We start from the raw sequence: 10970 nt of genomic DNA on the forward strand, positions 1-10970 counted from the left end.
GGTAAAACTTAATGATCCTTTTGAGTTTATACCGATCCATGGCTCTACAAGAACATATTGTTGATGAAACAGCCCTTTCTTTAATAAACTTTCCATTACCAGCTCTGGTCATGGATTTGATGGAGACAAGGTGAGAACAGGCTGCCTGCCACTGTGTGTGTGGGTATGAGTGTAGAGAGAGAGAGGTTGGCCTAAGATTCTTTTACTGGGCAGTTATGGATAGAGGGAGAGGAGGGAGATGGAGAAGGAGAGGGAGAGGGAGAGAGAAAGAGAGGAGAGAGACACCGAGACAGAGAAAGAGATACAGAGACAGAGAGAGAGTGGCTGAGCCCTGCCATACATAAGGTGGCACAATGGATAGAGCACTGTGCCTGGAGTCAGGCAAGACTCATTTCTGGAGAACATAGTTCTTCCTCATTTTACAGATGGAGAAACTGAGGCCCAGAGGAGCTAGGTGACCAAAGGGCACAGGAGTAGTAAGGAGCAGCACCAAGATTTGAAATGAGGTCCTCTATCTCCCAAGCCAGTGCCCTGTCAGAGAAGCCATGCTTGGCAAGTCAGGCAGATAACAAGTATCTCACTGCCCTGGAAAGCTCAGTGAAGAGAATTCATAGATGTCTTCTCTTTGCTCCTACTGCCCCTGGGAATCTACCCTATTTCAGAAAGAGGAGAGAGACCTCCTCCTCCACACTGGTGCCATCTGTTGTGAGCTGGCCATTGGCTAAGGTTGGGTTGTAGAGAAGCTTGATAATCTGGTGGGAGGAGAACTGGACTCAAAGTCAGGAGACCTGGAGTTCTATCATGATCAAGTAACATCATAGAAGTAGCTCATAATTATTTATTTAGTTCACTAAGTTGCTGTGTGACTTTGGCCAACTCAGTTAACCTCTTGGGCCTTTGGTTTCTCCTATATAAAATGGCAGAATGTAAAGAATCTTGGCTTGGTGAGCCAGAGGCCTGGGTTCTACTTTGGGTCCTAAATCTGTTTCTTAGAAACCTCAGTTTCTTAATCTGTAAAATGGAAAAAGTAAGGCTAAATATGGGCTTGTATCTTGAGGTTAGTTTGAGGATCTCTAGAAATCCTGCAAGTCAAAGTGCTTTGGAAACTGCAGTGCATTACAAGTTTTAGTTATTATTATAATTCTCTCTAAGGGTTTCTTCCCAACTTATAAATAAATTATTTCTGATGGCAAGTATTACTCCTTTTTATAATGCCTTCAAAAAAAACCTTCACATATTTGGAGATGAGAAGCAGCATATTGTAATGGATAGAGCTGGCCTTGGAATTGGAAAGCCTGAGTTCAAATCCTGCCTTTGACATGCTGACTATGCAGCCCTGGGCAAGTCACTTGACCTCTTAATTATTTAACTTCTCAGTTTTAGGAAACTCTAAGGTATGAGCTACAGAAAGGGGGCTAACTTGTATTAGGAAAGGTAGTTTTTCCATTAATAGTTTCCTCTTCTAATGAAACTTCAGACTAGCGCCAAGTTTTAGGTAGATAGATAGATAGATAGAATATATGGACTAACTAGATATAAAACATAACTGGGTTCCCCAATCCCAACGCCTCCATTTTAAAAATAATCCTTGCCTTCTATCTTAGAATGAATGCTTGGTATTGGTTCCAAGGCAGAGGAGTAGGCAATGTAAGGTAAGGACTAGGCAATGGCAGTTAAGTGACTTGGCCAGGGTCACACAACTAAGAAGTGTCTGAGGCCACATTTGAACCCAGGACCTCCCATCTCTAGATCCACTGAGCCACCCAGCTATCCCCTAACACCCACATTTTAATAGCTTTATCAGTGAGTCTCTGTACACCATGTTTCATATGTCCCCCACACTTTCTTGGCCCAAGTTAGAGGATTACCCATGACCTCAGGACTCTCTTTGATTGCTGCATGGTCCCTCCTTGGCTTTGGTGGCAGAGGTAGAGGTAGAAGAGCTGAGGATTAGTTGATGGGTCAATGGGAGACTCTTTCCAATTTTTTATGCTGGGCCTTGCCCTTAAGCCACTCCAACTCCAGCCCTAGAGGATGTCCACACTCCTCAAGAGCAGGGGTGCCAAGAACATGCCCCCCTCTCAAGTGAGGTATACCAGATTCACCTGGAATTAGGAAATAAGGAAATAATAATGCAACAATACATACAATAGATAGTAATATAATAATATATAAAGTAAGACATATAATAAATAATAGGCATACAATTAATATAATAATATATAGGATAATAAATATGATAAATAATACAATAAAACAGATAACACATAATAAAACATAATTAATAAAATTAACAATATATACTATATATAATACATTATAACACAATAAATACACTATATACAATACATAATATAATAATAAATACAATTAACAATACAATACTACATATGATAAACTATAATAACATATAACAAATAACACAATAAGATAAATAATGATGGAAAAGATAGATATCACATTTTTAAATTAAGTCAATATGCAGACCATAGGGATCCTCATGAAGAGACTGATTGGTGACCTCCATTTCTACTTGAATTTGACGACACTGCTCTAGAATCATGGCAGGTCCATTTCCATGATCATCATTGATAGGCATTGACTTGATGAAATTAAATCAGAGATTCAAAGATTCAGAGATTCAAAGAAATCTTAGAGATTGTCAAATAATAATAACTAACATTCACATAGCACTTAAAAGTTTGCAAAGCACTTTCTAGAGTTTCAATCAATCCTCACAATAGCCCTCTGAGGTAGGGTTTTTTAAATAACTCATTTTATGAATTCGGAAACTGAGGCTGGGAGAGATTAGGTGACTTGCCCAGGATCTCATAGCCAATGTACAATACCAGCTCTCTATTTACAACTTTATGCTACCTTCTCTCAACTATCTTAATGTACATCTGAGGTTCAGAGAGCTTTAACTCAAGAGTAGGATCATATATCTAAGTCAAAGACCATTGCTCTTTTGTTTGCTCCATGAGTCTTTCTCTGTTGCCTCCCTTGGCCAAATTCTCTATGACTTCTGGAGGAAAATCTGAGTTCCAAAGTCGACTCTGCTTGAAATGATTCTCCAGCCTGTGCCTGACAATGACATCTGGGCCCTGGCTTTGTTGATAGAAGAAGGGAGGGAGCTACTCCATTCTCAAGAGAAATGGAAGGAAACTAAAGGATTTCTGCCCCTGATGGGGGTGCTCTCCACTCTCAAATACCAACAGCCCCTTGGCACTCAGATTTCCCTGTGGGTTCCATGTCTCTGGACAAAGGTCATGGTACCTCCCCCCCCCTCACCTCCTCCAAGGGACATGTGACCACTGGAGTCACTGGGTTGGAACAACCAGCACAATCAGGTCATTGTGCTAAACATGGCGGTTGCTTGCCAAGCCACACCCCATTCCAGGTGATGCCAGACCCTTTAAAGGGCCCACTCTTCAAAGACCCAGAGCTGGGAAGAATTGGCACAGATGGACCCTGGGGAAGTATGGGAGTGGCCCAGAGGTCTCTTATGAGTCACATTTGAAGCTCCTTCATATGCTTCCTGCCCTGACACATTCTCTCTCCAGTATGACTTGATTCTCAGTTCTGCCCTGCAAAGGACTGAGGAATGAGCCTGCCCCAGGAGCCAGAGCTCCTATGCGACCATATACCATTATTCCCCTTACTATTTAACTTCAGGTAATGATTCTCTGTTAACCACCGTCCTCCAACATTCCCTTCACATGGGAAAAACAGCTGGTCCCTAACTTAGATTCCTCAAAAGTCCAAAGGTTCTCCTCATGATCCATTACAGGTTCAAGGCTTTCCACCAAGCCATGCTCAGCCACTGAGTGAGCTTCTTGCCATAGGGCAGGCCACATCCCTCTAACAAAGCCAAGCCTGAGTCAGAGAATGGAGGCTGACTATCGGGATTCTTTTTCCTCCCAATTAGGTGGTAAACTACTTGAAGGTAGGGATCACATTCTCTTTACATCCTCCTTTTCCCATTGGGTCTAAATCAGAGAGCTATGCATTTAATAAAAACTCAAATGCTTACTGACTGATTGAGTCACAATCCACAGACCACTTTGGAATGGTTGTTTACCTTCTTAGGAAGTTGGGTCCTGCTTCTTCTACCTTGGGAAGATCATGAAGTGATCTTCCTGCCATTCCTCCCTCCCCTCTATCTTTTCTTTCTTTCTTTTTCTTCCCTCCTTCCTTCCTTCCTTCCTTCCTTCCTTCCTTTCTTTCTTCCTTCCTTCCTTCCTTCCTTCCTTCCTTCCTTCCTTCCTTCCTTCCTTCCTTCCTTCTTTCCTTCCTTCCTTCCTTCCTTCCTTCCTTCCTTGCCTTCCTTCCTTCCTTCCTTCCTTCCTTCCTTCCTTCCTTCCTTCCTTCCTCTCTTTCTCTCTTTCTTTCTCTCTCTCTCTTTCTTTCTCTCTTTCTTTCTTTCTTTCTTTCTTTCTTTCTTTCTTTCTTTCTTTCTTTCTTTCTTTCTTTCTTTCTTTCTTTCTTTCTTTCTTTCTTTCTTTCTTTCTTTCTTTCTTTCTTTCTTTCTTTCTTTCTTTCTTTCTTTCTTTCTTTTTCTGAGTCCAGAAGACCTGGGATCAAATCCCACCTCCTCAGACACTTACTAGATGTGATCTTGGGCAAGTCATTTAAACTCTCTTAGCCTCAATAAAATAGGGAATTAATAAGATCTAAATTCCCCCACCCCAGGGTTTTTATGAGAATCAAATGAGACAAGTTATGTAAAATGCTTTTTTATATCTTAAAACATTGTATAAATGCTAGTTATTAATTCTTTTTTCTTCTCTCTCTACCTCCCTCTCTCCTTCCTTCCTTCCTTCTTTACTTCCTCTTTCCCTTTTTCACTCTTCTCTCCTCTTTCTCTTCCTCCTTCCCTCTCTTTCTTAGAGTTGATAGAAACCTTATAGGACATCAAGTCCAACCCCCTCATTTTACTGATAAAAAAACTGAGGCACAGAGAAATCTAGTAACTTGATCAGAGTCTCACAGCTAGTTAAGTGTATCAATCAGGATTTGAACCTATATCCCCCTGACATCAAGACTAGTGACCTAGGAACTGACTTTTTCTTAAAATCCAGGTCACCTGACTTCAAGGCACCCATCTTAAGATGGTTCAAGACACTTCACTCGAGGAGCATGTGTGACAGAAAGAACCTTTGTCTGAAGTCTGGAGACTTGACACAGATTCCTTATGTGACCTCAAAGAACCTCTTTTGGCCTCAGTCTATTTATCTGTCAAATAGGAATAATAAAATAGCTAAGATTTACATAGTACTTAATAAAATATTTTCATTGAAACTGTTCCACAAATGTTCCAAGTTATTCTGCTCATTTGATGGATGCAGAGAGGCACAGAGCACTTATAAGGCTTATTCATTATACAAGGTTGCTGCCCTCCTACTTCACTGGGACACTTTGTAGTGTTCTGATGCACAAGTTGAATAAAAAACTTACCCTCTAGGATTGAAAGTTGCAGAGAGTGTTTTTACCATTCTACTAGGAATTCACTGTACTAGTAGAACCACAGGTTTAGTACCTAACCTAGAACTCAGTGCAGTGCCCAATACATATCAGGTACTTAATAAATACTAGTTGGACTGACCAACTGATATGGCATGCATGACACCTTAGTTCAGTTCAGCCCAGATACCACAGTCTCCTTCTTTCTCCCACAGTCCTGACATTCCCTTCCTGTAGGGCATCTCCTCTGCATGGGGACCCCTGGACTCAGAATCTGAAGTCCCCCAGACTAGTCTCCACTGGCTTTTTTTACTATTTACTAGCTGTGCTAGTCCTGGCTGTTTGGGTCCTGGAAGCAGATCCTGAAAGACAAGTGTGTGACCTTGAGCAAGTGATTCACCCCCTGTAAGTCCCAGGTCCCTCATCTGTAAAGTGAGATGGCCTTGAGGTTTAGTGCAAAAAGGCATCTGGATTTGGGGGTGGTGGAGAAGGGGGGAAATAAATGGTTTTTAAAATGTGTTTGTTCAAATTTCCAGGTATCTCCCTTCCTCCCTTCCCTACACTAAAGAAGGTATCATTTGACAATAAATAAACAAACAAATAAATAATATATATGTATATACATAAAAGTATGTCTTGCGTGTTTCTACTTATCAATTCTTTCTCTGGAGGTGGCCATTCACTTATTCTTCAAACAATATTTCTCTTACTGCATATAACATTCCCCTGGGTTTGTTCGTTTTATCCTTCATAATTTCACATGTCGGACCTGTTTTCAAATCTCAACTCTTCCATTTGCCGGCATGATTTTGGTCAAGTCCCTTACCCTCTCTGGGACTTTCTTCTTCTGTCAAATGATAGCATTGGCCTAGATGATTTCTCATGGCCCTTATAGTTCTAGATCTGTGATGCCATAGCTCCAGGGTTTGCCAGGGACCTGGGATACATTTCTGGGGAGAGGAGGGTCCATCCATGAACTTGATGGGAAAATAAAAAGACATTTTTCTATTCACTAACTTGTAACTAAAATTGAGCATTTTCTTCAATGACAAAACAAAGCGTTACTCTGAGGATGGGTCCATAGGCGTCACTGGACTGACTGGGATCAATGAGACCACAAAAAAAAAAGTTTTAGGTCATCTGCTGTCCCTAGATGACCACTGAGGGCTCCTGCAACTCTGCCGTTCTTGGAAGGGGGAAGGGATCCTAGCTCCACCTTCTCAAGGCAAAGATTGGGGAGGGGGGCGTATGAAGAGGCTGCCTCGTGCCAGGGCTCCCGGACTTCCTCTCCCCACTCCTCCTCCCCATCCCCCTCCAAGGAACTGCGGCTGCCTTGCTCCAGTTCCCCCCTCCTGCTGCCTGGGCCTCCAGGTGTCTTCTTTTAATTAAAAGTATTTAGCCTTCCGCTACATTGGCCCTCATTTGCATGGAATCCTTCCCTTTATGCAGCCTCATTATCAGAACAATCCAGGAGGTTAACGGAGCATCCTCGCGCTGAGTCCGGGGCCATGGGGGCTGCGCGCTGCGTGCGCTCTCTCCCCCGGGCTCCGCGAGGCGCGGCAGCCTGGCCAGCTCCGGCGTCACGGTACCTCCCCACGGGACGAGGAGCGCGAGCGGCAGCAAACAGAGCGCGCCGGGCGAGGAGCCGCCTGGGAGGGTGCCAGCCTCGGCAGCCCCCTCCGTAGGCGGAAACCGGGACGGATTGAGAAGGAGGCGGGGGGGGGGGGGGGGGGGGGGAAGGAAGCCCTGTGCCAAGGTGGGGCCCTTTGGCAACAGTGCAGGCAAATGGGAAGCGGGGGACTGGCCTACTTTACAGATGGGGAGACTGAGACCCAGAGAAGGGAAGTGCTTGAGGTCGAATCCCAGTCAGAAAGCCTGGGGAGCCATCATACCTCCGTGAGGAGTCACCATCACTGTCGTCTCATCGAATTTATTTTTAAACCTTTATCTTCCGTTTTAGAATTAATACTATGTATTGGTTCCAAGGCAAAAGAGTGGCAAGGGCTAAGAATGGGGGTTAAGTGACTTGCCCAGAGTCATGCATCATGAAAGTGTCTGAGTCTTGAACTTGGAACCTCTTGGCTCTCAATTCACTGAGCCAACTAGCTGCCCCTATCATCCTCTGAGAGACCAGGGGACATTAAAGACATTTATTTATTAGCTAGCTGAGTGATCCTGGACAAATCACTTGACTTCTTTTTGCCTCAGTTATCCCATTCATAAAAATGAGGGGATTGGACTTCTTGATCCCTAAAATTGCCTCCAGTTCTAAATAACATTATGATATTTTCATTTATATACATTAGCCCTTTCAAGCTTCATAATCACCCTGATAAATAGGTCCTACAGATATTATCTTCATGCCCATTTTACAGATGAGAAAATTGAGACTTGGGTCCTACACAACTATTTGAGAAGGCAGTATGATGTGAAAAGTGCTGGATTTGGATTGGAGGAGCTAGATCTAGTTACCCATTCTTCTCTCTGTGTGACCTTAAACAAGTCACTTTCCCTCTACTGGATCCAGTTTACTGCTTCCAAAGCCTTCTAGATATTTCATATTTCATTTGTTCCTCACAACACTAAGATATTATCCCCTTTCCTATTTCACAAATAAAGAAACTAAGGCTAGGAGGTTAAGGGTCTTGCACAGTAAATGTCTCAGTTGGGATTAGAACTAAGTTCTCTCAGACTTCATGTCATGGACACTGGTTGGTCTCTCTGGCACAAGACTCAGCCCATTCCAATCCATGAACAACTCAGCTGTCAAAGTCATCTTCCTACAGTAGAGGTCTGGCCACGTTATTTCCCTATTCAATAAACTCTAGAGGCTCTCCATCACTTCCAGGATCGGATATCAAATTCTCTGCCATTCAAAGTCCTTTATAGCTTTTAACTGCCTCTATTTTCTGCTATTCTCATATTTTATACTGCCTTCCCAACCCCAGGTACTCTGGCATCCAGTGACACTGGCCTCCTTTCCATTCCTTGAATGAGACATTCCACCTACCAGCTCTGGCTGTATTCTTGATCTGTCCCTCATGCCTGGAGTACTCTCTCCTCATCTCTGCTTCTTGGCTTCATTCTCAGCTGAAATCCCACCTTCTCCAGGAAGCCTTTCCTAATCCTTCTTAACTCTGGTGCCTTTTCTCTATGGATTATTTCTAATTTTTCCTCTATACAACTCTACATGTAATTAACTGTTTGCATGTTGTTTCCCCTGTTTCATTGTATGCTCCTTGAGAATAGACTGTCTTTTGACTCTTTGTATCTTCAGTTCTTAGCACAGTGCCTGACATACTGAGTTTAATGATGTTTATTGCCTGTGTGCCATTTTGCCTCTGAATTCCCCTGACAACTTAATTTTATTCTACTTATTGTGTACATTTCTTATCTCCCCATATCCTTATCAACAGTCATTTATTTTGGGATCCCCTCCCACTGCTCAGGGCAATGTATTATATACTGTTATTATAAAGATAAGAGTAGGGCTTAGACTAGTGCTTTCCGAGGGAATGCCCTCTTCAAATGCAAGTGATTACCCCTTTTGCATCTTAGAGAGTTGCCTAGAAAACTGGCAGGGTAAAGGGGTAGGTTAAGAATTTGTCCAGTCACAAAGCCACCATGAGTCAGAAGACTTGTATCCACTTCTTCCTGGTTCTAAGGCAGGCTTTCTATCTATTACAACATAGCACTTAATGACTGTGTTACTTGTGTAACTATTTTTATTGCTTATATTTTTCAAAACAGCATGAGTATTTCAAAACAGCAGCTAGGTGGCTCAGTGGATTGAGAGCCAGGCCTAGAGATGAGAGGTCCTAGGTTCAAATCTGGCCTCAGACACTTCCTAGCTGTGTGACCCTGGGCAAGTTACTTAACCCTCATTTTCTAGCTCTCACTGCTCTTCTGCCTTGGGACCAAAATACAGTATTGATTCTAAGATGGAAGGTAAGAGTTAAAAAAAAAAAACCCAGTGTGAGTCAGTAGCCCAAAAACGTAGCATTGCTCCCATGCACATATTAGAATGATATGAAATCTCATGATAGCCTCAACCTTGGTGAAAATTTTGTTTAACAAGTCCCCGTGACCCTGGGCTATTCACATCCCTTCTCTGAGCCTCATTTTTCTCATCTATAAAATGGGAATTATAATTTCACCTACCTCCTATGGTTGAAGAAAAGACCAAATAAGATAATGCTTGTAAAATATTTTATTATTGTTGTTATCAATATCCATCAAGGTACAAAACAAGAGGATGTAAATTCATGGAATGTTGTATAATTTGGAGATATGGATCCATATGTCTCCAAAGATCTGTAAATGAATATCAACAAAGGATAATGAAGTGATACTTGGTTGGGAAGAGCAGGCTACAATGTGATACCAGTAAGGAACTTCACAAAAATAGAACAGGAGTAAAGGATGTCATTAGATAAATGTATGATGGGAAGAGAAGATGAGTTGGTTATGTGTTGGGGGAAAGGGATGACAGGTGAACACCCAGTGATCCTGGGTGATATCCTCAATGATATCCTCAAGATATTAGGGAAAAATGAGGAAGGCCACCAGCATATTGATGAATCCCCAGTGGTGAACTCATGGGAGGACATGGACAAGAGTTATAGTCAGGACACAGATGGGTGATGATCTGCAATGGTAGGGGGTGCATCTGAATCAACAAGAACACAGAACCACTGGAAGTGTTGAGAAAACTCAACAAAGATGTGGCCAACATTATGAAGGACATTCTGCGCAAAGGCATCTATAGTAAGGTTCTCCAGATACTTTTGTCTGGGATGCTATTGTATTGATTTCATCAAATTTCAGAATGGCCCAGGGCCACTCTAGAGAGATCCATGGAATGATCAATCAAAAGAGATGAGTGAACTCAGTGAGCTGTTCATACCACTCAGAAAATATAGCTCACCACATATGAAAAACTACATGTCATTTTAACTTTATTTTTTGAAGTAATATTTTATTTTTCCCTCAATTACATAAAAAGCCTGATTTTGAAGAGGTCTAATATCAGAAAGATTTTTCTTATATCTTCTGATAGTCTTTTTGAATTCCAAATTCTCCTTCCTTCCTTTCTTCCCCTCCTCCTTCTCCAAGATGGTAAGCAATCTGATATAGATTTTACATGTGCAGTCATGTAAAACATTTTTCCACATTATTCATTTTGTGAAAGAGAACTCAAACAAAAAATAATGAAGAAAGTGAAATAGAGTACATTTTGGTCTGCATTCAGACTCTTATTAGTTCTTTCTCAGCAAGTGGATAGTCTTTTTCACCTTGAGTCTTTCAGATTGTCTTGAATCACTGTATTGCTGAGAATAATTAGGTCATTTACAGTTGTTCTACATGACATTTTCTAAAATCTTAACCTGCTTCCTACTGGAAAAAGTACTTCTTTTTTTTGAAACCTTATTTTCTGTCTTAGAATCAATGCTGTGTATTGGTTCCAAGGCAGAAGAGCAGTAAGAGTTAGTCAATGGAGGTTAAGT

At 41.9% G+C, this 10970-nt stretch overlaps 1 long non-coding RNA gene across 1 annotated transcript; it reads left to right on the top strand.

The window, feature by feature from the left end:
- Nucleotides 1-3801: 3801 nt before the first annotated feature.
- On the top strand, nt 3802-5301 carry LOC130453747 (uncharacterized). Its single transcript, XR_008911284.1, has 2 exons — nt 3802-3946; nt 5082-5301. It is a non-coding gene; the product is annotated as an uncharacterized LOC130453747 (long non-coding RNA).
- Nucleotides 5302-10970: the final 5669 nt, after the last annotated feature.

Source organism: Monodelphis domestica, chromosome 1 (genome assembly GCF_027887165.1).
Source record: "Monodelphis domestica isolate mMonDom1 chromosome 1, mMonDom1.pri, whole genome shotgun sequence".
Classification (NCBI taxonomy): Eukaryota; Metazoa; Chordata; class Mammalia; order Didelphimorphia; family Didelphidae; genus Monodelphis; species Monodelphis domestica.